This window comes from Vulpes lagopus, chromosome 12 (assembly GCF_018345385.1).
Source record: "Vulpes lagopus strain Blue_001 chromosome 12, ASM1834538v1, whole genome shotgun sequence".
NCBI lineage: Eukaryota > Metazoa > Chordata > Mammalia > Carnivora > Canidae > Vulpes > Vulpes lagopus.
The window spans coordinates 35,031,273-35,039,823 of NC_054835.1; positions in this window are offsets into that span (position 1 = coordinate 35,031,273).

Here is an 8,551-nt window from a genome sequence, read left to right on the forward strand (position 1 = left end):
AACCGCACTGAGAGCTCACCATGGCCTGGGTAGCCTTCTAAGTACTTCAGCTCCACTGACTTTAAAAAAAAAAAATTTGAGATAAAATTCACATGACACTTCACTACATAGAATTCACCATTAAGAGGTGCCTGGCTGGCTTAGTTGGTGGAGTGTGTGACTCTTGATCTCAGGGTTGTGAATTCAGGCCCTGCATTGGGCATAGAGTTCGAGAGAAAGAGAGAGAGAGAGAGAGAGAGAGAGAGAGAGAGAGAGAACAAGTCAGGGGGCAGGAGCAGAGGGAGAGGGAGAAGCAGACTCCCTGCTTAGCATGGAGCCTGATATGGGGTACATGTGGGTGGGAAGGCGGGGTGCTTGATCCCTAGGACCCCAGGATCATGACCTGAGCCAATTAAATTGTCCCTAGACCTCAGACCTTGTTCAAGATTAAGGTTGCCTGCTTCACAGTTTACATCGTTTATTTGTATTGTTCATGAATTAGCCTGAAGCGTCAGTGCTGGGTGGGGACCTGGAGGAGGGGTGTTTGTTTCCTCAGTGATCTAAAGCAGCCTCCAGGAGCTGAGGCCTTGCCCACCTTGTCCTCCACTGGTGCTGCAAGACCCTCAGAAAGGCATCTGGCCTCTCACTGGGGTCTTGATCACAATAAGAAAGATCATCAAAGAAAGTGAGGCTTGTGTAAGTTGATCAGATTCTAGGGCAATGGAAGCCCCAGCCTGAGTCAGGAACAGCAGGAATGGAGGTAAGGAGGCCCAAGGTCTAGGGAAGAATGAGGGGCAATGGGCACTATGAGACACCTACTAATCAGAAGGTGGGAGCAAAGGCAAGGCACACTCTGAGAATGTGCCCCAGGTATCAGGGGTCTGGGAGGCAGACCTGTCTGCATGGCTCAGCCACCTGAAGAATGGGGCCATTCCTGTCCCACCTGCTGGGAGATGGAAAGGAACATTGGTATAAAAAGTCAGCTAGTGAGGGGCCCTTCCTTCCACTGTGGGTGATGCTGCCCAGAGGCTGTGACTCTGTCCTGTGGGCACACACCCTCCCAGCCACCTGGGAGGTGGCAAGTTCTACAGTAGAATGGGAAGAAATTTTTTCCAAGCCGATCTACTGGCAAGTTTCGGCATCACAGAAATGGCAGGTGCCTTGTCAGGCACCAGGAATTCCTGTTCAGGACCTGCCTTCCTTAGGGTTAGTATGCCCAGGGCACTGTAAATTACAATGAAAACACTAATGGTAATAACTACTGCATTTGTCAAATGTGCATTTTGTGCTAGGAATGGTACAAGGGCTGTCCATCCATCCATCCATCCATCTACCCATCCATCCATTCATCTATCCATCCATCTATCCATCACTCCCAACCTTACAATAACCTCAAAAAAGGCACAGTCCTTGCCTTCAAAGGTGAAGGAATGGAGACTCACAGAGTGAATGGCTTAATTAAGGTCACCCAGCTAGTAAGTGACACTGGCCTCCTCCCAGAGGCATTGCTATGACAGCCACTCAGGTCACACCCCAGGAGCCTAACTACCCTACCATCCCCTGCTCCAAAGATGAGAGAAGAGGCTGCTGCTCAGGTTGGATGTGAAATGGGAGCTGTTGATTGGAGAGGAGGCAGGACACGCTGTCTGCAGCAGTCACAGTGGCTAAGGGCTGCTGTCCCCACCCCAACTCCATACTCAGACACCCGGTGCAGGAAATAATCTCAGACATTGGCTGGCCCAGTGGTCCTGAAGTATGTCTGAGCACTAGGTTCACTGGGGAACATTTAAAAATACAGATTCCTGGGACGCCTGGGTGGCTCAGCAGTTGAGTGTCTACCTTTGGCTCAGGGCGTGATCCCAGAGTCCTGGGATTGAGTCCCACCTTGGGTTCCCTGCATGGAGCCTGCTTCTCCCTCTGCCTGTGTCTCTGCCTCTCTCTCTCTCTCTTTCTCTCTCCCTGTGTCTCTCATGAATAAATAAATAAATAATTTTTAAAAAATACAGATTCCTGGATACAGAGATTTGGATTCTGTAGATTGGGCGGGGGTGGGTAGGGCAGGAATGTGTATTTTATGGCATGTCTGATGGTTCCGATATAGCACCAGCCTTGAGAAGCTGCAGCTGGTCCAACCCCTTCACTAAATCCCATCACGAACACTGGATCTCAGATGAGGGAACTGTCCCCACCTCCTCCCCTCCCCACTCCCCCCTCCTATGGTCATGTAGGCGGGAAGCAGCAGAGTAGAGATTCAGCCCAGGTGGGCCTAGCCACCAACATCAGACTGCATGTTCTGGGAGGAGAAGCCAACTTGAAAGTTGCCCCTAGGGACGCCTGGGTGGCTTAGCAGTTGAGCATCCACCTTTGGCTCAGGGAGTGATTCTGGGGTTCTGGGATCGAGTCCCCACATCAGGCTTCCTGCATGGAGCCTGCTTCTCCTTCTGCCTGTGTCTGCCTCTCTCTGTGTCTCTCATGAATAAACAAATAAAATATTAAAAAAATAAATATAGAAAGTTTGCCCCTATCTCTGGAGCATGGAACTGACAGATAAGTCATAAGGTAAAGGATGGACTCAATATGTAAATATTTGACATTTCTAGAAAACTTATTTCCAAAAAAAGTACAAATCCAGTATACCGGAAGCAATTTTTTTTTTTAAGATTTTATTTATTTATTCATGAGAGACACAGAGAGAGAGAGAGAGAGAGAGAGAGAGAGAGAGAGGAGAGAGAGGCAGAGACACAGGCAGAGGGAGAAGTAGGCTCCATGCAGGGAGCCCGATGTGGGACTCGATCTGGGTCTCCAGGATCAGGCCCTGGGCTGAAGGCAGGCGCTAAACTGCTGAGCCACCCAGGCTGCCCACTGGAAGCAATTTCATAGCAAATAAGACAAAGAGTCAATATATAGTTATGATATATAGTCTATCTAGACAGTGCATTCAACTCAAGCAGGAAACCAAGGGTTAACTGGCCAAATAAGTAAAGAGCTTAAATATGCATAAAATCATTAGTAAATAAACATTTAATAGAAAATGTTTAATCTGGTTGGTAAACTTTAATATGTAAACTAAATTTACACAATATTTAAAACTAGATGTGCATATATATATACATATATGTATATATATATATACACATTTGTAGAAAAGGGTTGAGAAGGATACGCATGGTGGTAGAGCTATCTGACTGCCACTTAATATCCATTTGCACACACACCCCCAGTTTTTTTCTAAATTAACCAAGCTCTTCTATTATGGGGGGTGGTGGGGAAGAAGCAACATGCTCAGGCTAAAAATTATATTCTCCAGCCTCCTTTATGGATAAAGGTGGCCAATTAGAAGCAAGCTGAGGTCATAGGGCAGGGGGACTTTGGAGGAAGCCCTTTAGAGGACGCTGATTCAGCTGGAGGAAACACCATGCCCCCCTCCAGCCTCCCTGCTTCCTATTGCTGGGAATGCAGACTTAATGGCTGGAACTCCAGGAACTGTATTAGACCATGTGGAGCCTTTAGGATGGAAGTTAGGAACTGAGGGGACGGAGTATAAAGTTAGAAGCTTGGGTTCTTCATAGCCAATGATCACAGGCACACCATACCAGCCCTGAAATGTTCTGTCAAGACCTCTTCTATATGGAAGAAAAAGAAATATATTCATTTGCTTAAGCTTATGTTACTTTGGTTTTCTGTCCTACACACTTAAACCTAAACTTAACTGATAGGACTACCACACTTTGCTCTCTATGCTATGGTATTGCCTGCACTGATTATTACTTTTTACAATAAGAACATATTCATGTGTTATTTACATACACATTTGTTTTGGAGCCCCAGAGAATGCAAATTGAGTGCCAGTCCCACCACTACCTACCTAGGTGACTTGGACAGTCAATTAACTCTCTGAGCCTGTTCCCTCATCTATAAAATGGACATGCTTATAATAGAACTTATCTCATTGGGTCGGTGTGGAGCTTAAATGAGCTAATGCAGATAAAATTCTTGGCATCATGCCTGGCTTAGAGCTAGGACTGTACTACATAATGCCACCATATAGGGACTGTTGGTGGCAGAACCAATAAGAAAAACCCAGGACATGTTGTTGAATAAAAAAAAAAACAGCTTGCAAAATTGGCGCATGAATATGATCCTTTTAGTGAGAAATTATTTTTATTTCTACATCTATATGTATACATATGCATCAAGACGTTTGGAGGGCTGGTTGTCCAAATGTTAGTAGTGGTAACTTCTGGGTAGTAGAATTTTTGCTTTCTTCTCTATGGTTGAAAAAGAGCATTATTATTTTTTGAGCAGGAAAAGAAAAAAGAAAACTCTTCTGGAAAACTCTAATAGTTCACACCAAGAATCATTAGAGCATTCTCAACCTTTGACCCAACTACCTTACTCTTGGGAATTGACCTAAGGAAATAATTCAAATGAAAGAAGCTAAATTCATAAAAGCATGCGCTGCAGCATGATTTATAGTAGAGGAAAACGGAAAAGTTAATTAAATTATTAACTTTAATAATTATTAAATTACTTACCCATTGGAACATTGTACAACAATTAAAATGAGAAAGAGGACGACCATGTAACAACGTGGAACGATGCTTATGACCCAACAGGAGGCCAAAGGGGCAGATGCAAAATGAGATCTGTGCAGGCAAAAATCTTGCATGCATTTGGAGGAGGGTTGCAAAGGAACACAGGCCAATAAAAAACACTGAATTCCTTGGGGCCATTGATTGGTGGGGATTTTTTTTTTTTCATTTAGAATTCCAATGTTTCTATGATGTTGTTTGTGTAATATTTTTTTAAGTGGCTTTAAAAATCCCCTTAGGGAAAAGAAAGGAAAGCAGAGAGAGCAATATACGAGGGAGGGGCTCTGCATAAGAGAAATCCAGAGGGTATCTAAAATCCAGGGGCAACATTTCCTGCTTGGCCTTCTACCTGGTCGTCTCAGGGATTGTATCCACTTGACACCAGGACTTGAGAGTGATCTGATGGACAGAAGAGTTGCCAAGTTAGGATGGCAGCCGGTTAGCTGATAATGAAGCTAGGGTTGAGTGCTCTTCAGATTGGGATCATCTGGACAAGTCGATCATGCTTGCTATTGACAAGATTACAGAGAGATGAACACTGGTCAGGGAGTGAACAAGCAGGCTTCCTAGAGGGTAGTTTGGCACTGTGTATTCAAAGGACTCCTCAGATTCAGCAATCCCACTTCTTAGGACTTATCCTAAACCTAAGGAAATGGTCAAGACAGTGCATAAAAATATTTACATAAGATGTTCATCACAGTTTATAATAATTTAACATTTAAACCCTCAGTCTCACCAAAAAGGAACTAGTAAACCGAATTTTGGCATAACCATGCAGTGGTACACTATGGAGCTACACTAACAGGGTATAGACACAAATCAGATGTGCAAAGATGCTCACCACATATATACAAGAAGCTTCCACAGCAAGACCTAGATTATGTACGTAAACACGTTCATTTGCCTATAAGAATTTCTACAAATACGCACCAGAATCCTGACGATGATTACTCTTTGAATGTTGGGTTTAAACATGGTATTAGCCAGTGTCGTCTCAATTACGCTGCAGTGATGCCCCGAAAACCTACCAGTTTCCAACAACAAGCGATAATTTCTCACTCCTGCTTATTTCTGTTGTGGTTGGCTGCTCCTCTGCCCCCCATCTTCACTCCAGGACCCAGATGGACAATCTCCACCTGAACACTGCAGGTCTCTGGAGTAGAGAGAAGAGACAGTGGCCCACCCACAGGCTCTTACAGATGGTGCCAGGCCACTGTCACGCTCCCCCCGCCCCGGGTCCAACAGGGCAGGCATATGCTCTTCCACAGGTCCTCAGGGAGGGGCATTCAAGGAAGGCTAGTAGACCTTTTGAACAATAACACAATCTACCATGAAAGTTAGTTCACCCTCATCTTAGTCCATTTGGGCTGCTCTAACAAAAATCCCACAGACCAGGTGGCTTAAACCATAACCTTTGACTTTTTGGTTCTGGAGATGAGGAAGCTCAAGAACAAGGTGCCAGCAGATACGGTGTCTGGCAAGGGTCCACTTCCTGGTGCATAGATGTCTACCTTCTCTCCATGTTCTCTGGGGTCTCCTCTATAAAGGCCCTAATCCCTTTCATGAGGGCTCTGCCTTGCCCAAAAGTCCCAACCTCCTAATACCATCACTTTGGGGATTAGGTTTCCAGTGATGAATTCCTGGGGGTAGGGAGCCACAAACACCAACTCTACAGCAATCCTATCTATTTCAGTCCTTTCCTTTGCAGCATGTAGTCCTGTCCCAGGAAGTGGATGGGGTCACTGTTGGAGCCTCTTCAGGAGGGAAAACAGAGATACCACGTCCAAGCTACCTGGCACGGGGCAGACGCTGCAGTTTCAAGCCTGAGGCAGAGGGGCCAGAAAGCGGTCAGAAATCTATCTAATTTAAGAGACAGGTTAACTGACCTGTTCTAAAATGATGATAGGACAGAAAGTTCTGGATGTCCTGAATTGTTATGCCAGGTCTGCTATTTATTCTTTTTTTTTTTTTTCAAGATTTTATTTATGTATTCATGAGAGACACAAAGAGAGAAAGAGAGAGATGCAGAGACATAGGCAGAGGGAGAAGCAGGCTCCATGCAGGGAACCCAACATGGGACTTGATCCCGGGACTCCAGGATCACGCCCTGGGCCAAAGGCAGGTGCTAAACCGCTGCGCCACCCAGGGATCCCCTAAAACGGAAATTAAAATAGGGGCGCCTGGCTGGCTCAGTCAGCAGAGAATGTGGCTCTTGATCTTGAGGTCTCAAGGTCGAGCCCCATGCTGGATGCAGGGCCTACTAGATAGATAATAAAAAAATAAAATAAAATAAAAAATAAAATAAAATAAAATAAAATAAAATAAAATAAAATAAAATAAGATAAAATAAAATAAATAAAATAAAATAAATAAAATAAAATAATAAGATAAAATAAATAAAATAAATAAAATAAAATAAAACAAAATAAAATAAAATAGCTATCTTGCCTACTTCATACTCCTTGGTGGGGGGTGGGACAACTCAGTCTAAGGCTTTAAAACTTAATGCTCTTGCACATGGAACATTTGGTTCTTCATGTTGTAACCACATACTCACACATATTACATTTCCCCAGCTCCTCTCATCACTTTGTTCCCAAAGTGGCTTATCTCCCCTTTTATTTGTGTTCCTGCGCTTTCACTAGGGTGGGTGAAAAGATGACAACCAAAGCCTCCATAGGGAGGGAAACCTCTCTGATGGGTGAGCCATGGAAGGCCCGGGATGCAGAGGAATGGGCTCCACTCCACTGTATCATATTGAGAAGTAGCCATGTCCCCCCTTGTTCCTCCAGACCTCAGCCTCTTAGGATAGAAAGGAGATGTCAGGGCTTCCCAAACTGGCTTGCTTGGTAGAGCTATGTAGGAAGCATTTAAAAACTAGCTTCCCAGGCTCCGCCTCCCAGAGATTCTGATTCAGCTGGTGAGGGTGGGGCCAGGCCGAGTCACAGGTGATCCATGCCACCCCCACCTGGCTCTGGCTCCTGTCCAAGCCCTGCACTGGCCTCATGAGGTGCCCCAAAAGGGAGGGCCCACACATCTCGGGTGGCACGAGCCCTGGCAGCTGGGAGAAACCTGAGTGCACCTAGGTTATCTGATGGTGCACCTGCCCTGGTCCTGTGCTCACTTCTTGAATATCAAGAACAGGGGAAGGCTCAGGAAGAAAGGCTCCCCCCCTGCCCCTCAGCAGCACAGCTCACCCTGCAAGCTGCCCCAGTGCCAGAGGAGATATTAAAAAACATATTCCCCTTTTCCTGCTCCTAGCCCTTCAAAACCAAATGCACTGCAGGGTTCTATAGCCTGCCTGCACATCTTTACTGATAACCCTGGAATTTATCGCTCGACACATCTATCAACACGGCAGTGAGTTCCTCGAGGGCTGGGACAGGTCTTACATGACCTGAGCAATGCCGAGGACACCATTAGTGCTTGCTGAATATTTCATGAATAAAGGAGAGGTAGTAACACTACCCATGTTACCACAGGGTCAAAGAAGGGCTGATATTCACACCCACTAGGCTCCCAGGGAATGCACATGCTCATACATCTGAGGGGCGGAAGGAACCCCATCCTTAGTCACCCAGCTAGAGGCTGAGCTTACCATGCCCGGATCAGCACCAGTACTAAATTACTTTTGACATCACAAGACCCTTTGATATAAGGTAAGAAAGTCGGAGAGCCTCTTCACAGGAAAATGCCCTTTCTCTCTCCCATCGCCCACCTGTCTGTCTGTCTCACATACACACACACCCAGCATACAATTTCTAGGTTAAGGGTTTCAGCCCTTTCAAAAAAGGGGAAGCTCCTTTTTTTAATGGAAGTGTATCAGTTACAAACGTAGACAGTATATTAGAGTCACAACTGAACATTCTGCACCTCCCAGTCTAGTCACTGATTTAGGCAAGGATCATCAGTAAACACTAAACTTACTGAAGCAATGTTTGTCAGGGAACAGGGCATTTGTTTGGTTTCCAGGTATCACT